Source organism: Ailuropoda melanoleuca, chromosome 4, assembly GCF_002007445.2.
Source record: "Ailuropoda melanoleuca isolate Jingjing chromosome 4, ASM200744v2, whole genome shotgun sequence".
Classification (NCBI taxonomy): domain Eukaryota; kingdom Metazoa; phylum Chordata; class Mammalia; order Carnivora; family Ursidae; genus Ailuropoda; species Ailuropoda melanoleuca.
Genome location: NC_048221.1, coordinates 9,888,344 through 9,893,529, shown reverse-complemented (window position 1 = coordinate 9,893,529; position 5,186 = coordinate 9,888,344). Strand labels below are relative to the sequence as shown.

The 5,186-nt window shown below is 54.3% G+C and overlaps 1 protein-coding gene across 3 annotated transcripts in view; it reads left to right on the top strand.

Moving 5' to 3' along the window:
* Positions 1-1,427: 1,427 nt before the first annotated feature.
* GIPC1 (GIPC PDZ domain containing family member 1) overlaps positions 1,428-5,186 on the top strand; it is a 10,839-nt gene continuing 7,080 nt past the window's right edge. Inside the window, exons 1-3 of one of the 3 annotated variants that reach the window (XM_034657916.1) lie at positions 1,430-1,635; positions 2,146-2,188; positions 3,822-3,902. The gene's annotated coding sequence lies outside the window, so the exon portion shown is untranslated. Of the gene's footprint in view, positions 1,636-2,145; positions 2,189-3,821; positions 3,903-5,186 lie in introns of all 3 variants that reach the window. The other 2 variants (XM_034657917.1, XM_034657915.1) reach the window with 2 other exon arrangements.

Sequence of the window (5,186 nt, the reverse complement as noted above, 5' to 3'; positions counted from 1 at the left end):
TGGCAGAGGTCAGCAGAACAGGAAGAGAAGGACAATAGCCCTGCCTGTTGCCATGGCGGTGTCAGTGTTTGCCAGCTGGGTGGGGCCAGGCTTCGCAGCCCTGAGCAGCTAAGCCCAGGCCCCACCCTCCTCTCACTTCGCCCCCCTGTGGGACCTGACGGGGCTGGGATGCACAACAGCTCACCCTGGGGACTGCAGAGACCTAGTCATTCAAGGAAGCCTGAGCAGAGTCGCAGCCATTAGAGGCCTCCAAGAACTACAATTCCCAGAACACACAGCAAGCTCCTGGTCCAACCCCAAATGCCCCAGAGGCCGGCTTTGAGGTAGAACAAGGAAATCTCACCTGTCCTGGGAACGGAGAGTTCTGGTCTGTACGAGGTGCGTTTGTGTCTTTGTTTCTTGGACCTACTCGAGCCTGAGAAATCCCAGTTAGGAGGCAAACCTGACCATGGTGACATCGCCTGTCTTCTCATTCACAGGTGTGCGCTGAGACGCTGCTCGGTGCCAGTCTCAGGACCAGGGCGGGGTGAGGGGGTCAGTTAGATGGAGGAGACTGCCTCATGAAAGGGCAGAGGCTTGGACTGGTTGGGTACCCTTTGAAACCTAGCACATATTATGTACTCAGTAAATATTCGCTGGTCCATCTCGCGCAGTCTGTCTCGCCCTTGTCTTCCCTTCCATGCACAGTTTCATAGTTTTGCTAGCTCCTAGGATATTGCACTCTCCCAAAATGTGCTGTATCTCTCTGTCCAGCCTCCAGGCTTTTTGCACGCGCTGTCACCTCTACCAGAAGCACATTCAGCTTACTCGTTTAAGTATCTGTAGAGATAGGACAGAGCCTGGCACGGAGCAGGGGCACGGGCCCATGAAATATTTGACGAGTGAATGAATGAATGAATGAATGAATGAACAAATGCCCTTGTCCATTGTACACCCCAGGAAGCAGGGACACTCGGGACCCTCCCTATTCATCTCGATCCTCCGCCCGCTTGCCCGTCTGGAATGAATGCATCCTTTTTATCCGCTCCGAGGATGGCCCGGCTGGGGCAGGGGCAGACCGGGAGAAGGACTGGATTGGGGGCTGCCCTCGGCCCCCTCCCAGGTCTTCTAAAGAGTCAGCGTTTCCGGATGCGCAGAGTTTGCCTCTGCCCGAAACTTGGCCCCAAGTCACCTGACTCCTACGACCAGCCCTCCCGCCCCTTACCACCCCGGACACCCCAGACGGACAGTCAGCCAACAGCACGTGGTCCAGGGGGCCCAGCTTCCCATTGGTTGCTCGTCTCCTTCCTTCCCCGCGATTGGCAGGGGCCCAGCCTCAGGTTCCCCCCTCTGCGCCCTGCGGTGGTACAGCCTGCCACGGCTTTAGGCGGGGTGGGAAGGTCCACTGCGCTGCGGCGCGGGGGGGGGTAGGGAAGAGCGGGGTGAGGCGGAGGGATCCCTCTGGAATGTTTCCGTCGGACCCACCCGGGGAAGGGCGGCACGGCGCGGATTGGCCACGAGCGTCGGACGGCGGCTCCTGATTGGGGAGGCGCGAGCGCGGGCCCCGCCCCTCCGACTCGCGGCTGCGGGAGAGGCCCGGGCCGGAGTTTGCGGAGGGCCGAGCCGGGCGCGCGCAGGCTGGCGGCGGCGGCGCAGGTGAGTGTCCCCGCGGGCGGGGGCGCTGCGCGGCCGCTCCGGGGGCCCCAGCGCGGACCTACGGGGTCGCGGAGCCGCGGGGATCGGGCGGATCGAGCAGGGTGGGGCCGGCCCCATGGACAGGGCTGGAGGTCTAGGTGGGGCGCCAGGATGCCCGAGGCCCCTTCCCACAGAGGCGCCTACCTTCCCGCCGGGGGCAGAGTCAAAAGCCTCCCGCCGCTGGGATGGGGTCGACAGCCAACTCTGCTCCCTGCGCTCCTCTGGACAACCCCCGTCCCAGGGGGAACGGGCGCGGGGTCGGTATTTCTGAGCCCTGCCTGGGCACCTTCCTGGACCCGGCCTCGTCCCAGTCCTCCAGGGCCTAGAGGGACCTGGAGAGGACCGAGGTCCCGATAATAATAATGAAGAAATCATCCCGGCTAGCATTTATTGAACGCTTCCGTGTCAGGTATTTACCATGCATATCACTGAGTCTAAACACCTCATGGGAGGTGCTGTTACTTCTTTTAGAGGTGAAGCAACAGACCCAGAGAGGTGGAGTGACTTGCCCAAGGTGACACAGCTCGTAGGTGACAGATCTGAAACTCAAACCTGTGCTTCAGAGTCCTGAACTGGAGTCTCACCCACTGAACTAGATGGCTCCATGGCTCAGGTGTTCCTGACCAGCTCTTCTGGCGGCTGTTGCTCTCCCCCTCCCACCATGCATACATCTGGGCCACACCTACTCGTCTTTGCTTTCCCCCTAAGAAGTCACCAGAAACACCAGCCCTACCTTGCCTCCCCTGAGCTGGAAACACAAGGCCTGAATACCTAGGTGCTTAGAAGAGAGTGACACCTGCAGCGGAGATAGGGGGCCTGGATGCTGGGGTCCTTTCCTCACTGGGCCCCTCTGGGAAGCCTGGGTAGAGGCCCGGGCAGTAGGCGTTCTCCCCGGAAACACCCAGGAGCCGGTTTTTCAAGACTGAATCAGAGGCCTCCCTCTCTCTTTTCCAAAGCAATATCCTACTAGAAAGGGGAGGCTGGGTGTGGTGGCCCCCTCCCCCAGCTTATGTCAGCTCCCAGGAACCCCCTTCCCCACTTCCTGCTGTCCCCACTGTGATTCTGCGTGGTTGTGGGGTTGCTAAATTTCAGATGCTTCCCAGGAAAGAGAGGGTGGGGATGCTGGGATTCCAGCCAATGCACTTGGCGCCGAGGCTGACACTCTTTTCCTCCATCCCTAGGTTCAGGTTTGAGGGGGGACCAGGAACGTGGGAGAGGGTGGCAGTTAGCAACTCCATGGCATGTTCTGAGGATGGAAGGGCTCAGAGAGTGGTCAGAAGGAGGACATAAGGCACATTCGTCCACTCTACAAACATTTATTGAGCACCCAGCATGTGCCAGGCACTGTTTTTGGCACAGAGGACACAATAGCGAATAAGACAAAAATCCCTTCTGTGGGAGCTGCCATTCTAGTTGGGGGAAAACAGGCAACAAGCAAGTTAACAAGTAAATAAAGAAGGTACCTACAGATGGTAGTAAATGCTATGTGCTATGGATAAAAGTGCTATGAATAAAATATGAGCGGGTGGCACGGTAGAATCTGTGGGTAAAGGGGGGTGGCTCTTGCAGGAGGTGCCTTTGGAGACAAGATCTGAATGACAAAAAGAAGGTAGCCCTCCAAAGATCAGGGAGGGGGCCCAGCCTGGGCAAAGGCTCTGAGGCTAGATGGAGCTTGGAATAGCGTGGCTGGGCCACCAGCTGCAGCCAAAGTGGCCATTCTGCAGGGGTCTGTGGCTCATATTAAGCAGTGTGGAGCTTTGCCTCTGTAAGGTGGGAAACCATTGTAAGATTTGAAGCCGGGGAGTGATGCGATCTGGTTTACATTTTAAAATAGAGACACGAAGTGAAATAGCAGCCTAAGACTGAAAGACAAGAGTTCTGCCAGGGCAACATGTAATTAAGTTCATGGGCCTGAGCCGTCTGGACCACAGGGGTGGTTCCAACAGGCTGGGGCAAGCCAGGGCAGCAGCCTGGAGGAGGTGGCCTATAGTAGGCTTCGGCAGGCAGAGTAGACTCGGATGTTCCCGGGGCAGGGTAGGGGAGGAGGCCATAATAATAATGACAATAATAGTAACAGTTTCCTTAAACCAAATGTCAGGCAAAATGCTAATCAGGTTGTTTGCCTAATCTCTTTGGATTCCCATTAGCACCGTGAGAGACAGGAGTTCAGCTCATGAGAAGACTGAGGCCCCATCACATGAAGTGACTTGCCCACAGCTACACAGCTGGTAAGTGGCAAGGGTGGGATTTGAACCCAGGCCACCCTGCCTCTTCTTCTTTTTTTTTTTTAAGGATTTTATTTATTTATTCGACAGAGATAGAGACAGCCAGCGAGAGAGGGAACACAAGCAGGGGGAATGGGAGAGGGAAGCAGGCTCATAGCGGAGGAGCCTGATGTGGGGCTCGATCCCATAACGCTGGGATCACGCCCTGAGCCAAAGGCAGACGCTTAACCGCTGTGCCACCCAGGCGCCCCCACCCTGCCTCTTCTAGTCTGGAAAGCAAATTCATTAATCACTTACTTTCCTCACTACCATTATTCCCTCCTCACAGGTGAGGACGTGGAAACTCCTCTGAACCAGGGCAGCAAACCTAGGCAGAGTAAAGCAGTTGGGAATTGGCGATCAGGATGTGGGGGCCCTGGGTAAAGGAGGAAGTCTGAATCTTGTCAATGGACTGAAAGGTGGTACAGATGGAAATAAGTAGTAAAAATTTAAAAAAATTTAAAAAAAAATCACTATTGATGGAACACTTCTCGTGTGCCAGGAACTGTTCCAGGCACGTATATGATTTCCTTGGAGCTCAGAGAGGTTAAGACACTTGCCCAAGGTCACACAGCTAGTAAATGGAGAAACCAGGTTCCAGACTCATGTTCGCAGCATGCTGCTAAGATGTATGAGGGGCAGCAGGAAGAGAACCAGAGGAGGTGATGATGAGGGGTTTGGGATTTTTTTGTTTTTTGTTTTTCTTTCTTTCTTTTTATTTATTTATTTATTTATTTATTTATTTTTAATTTTTTATTATGTTATGTTAGTCACCATACAGTACATCCCTAGTTTTTGATGCAAAGTTCCATGATTCATTGTTTGCGTATAACACCCAGTGCGCCATGCAATACGTGCCCTCCTTACTGCCCATCACTGGCCTATCCCATTCCCCCACCCCCCTCTCCTCTGAGGCCCTCAGTTTGTTTCCCAGAGTCCGTAGTCTCTCGTGGTTTATTCCCCCTTCTGTTTACCCCCCCTTCATTCTTCCCTTCCTTCTCCTACCGATCTCCCTGCTATTTCTTATGTTCCACAAATGAGTGAAGCCATACGATAATTGTCTTTCTCTGCTTGACTTATTTCACTTAGCATTATCTCCTCTAGTCCCATCCATGTTGCCGCAAATGTTGGGTAATCATTTTTTCTGACGGCTGAGTAATATTCCATCATATATATGGACCACATCTTCTTAATCCATTCGTCTGTTGAAGGGCATCTCGGCTCTTCTTTTTTTTTTTTTTTTTTTTT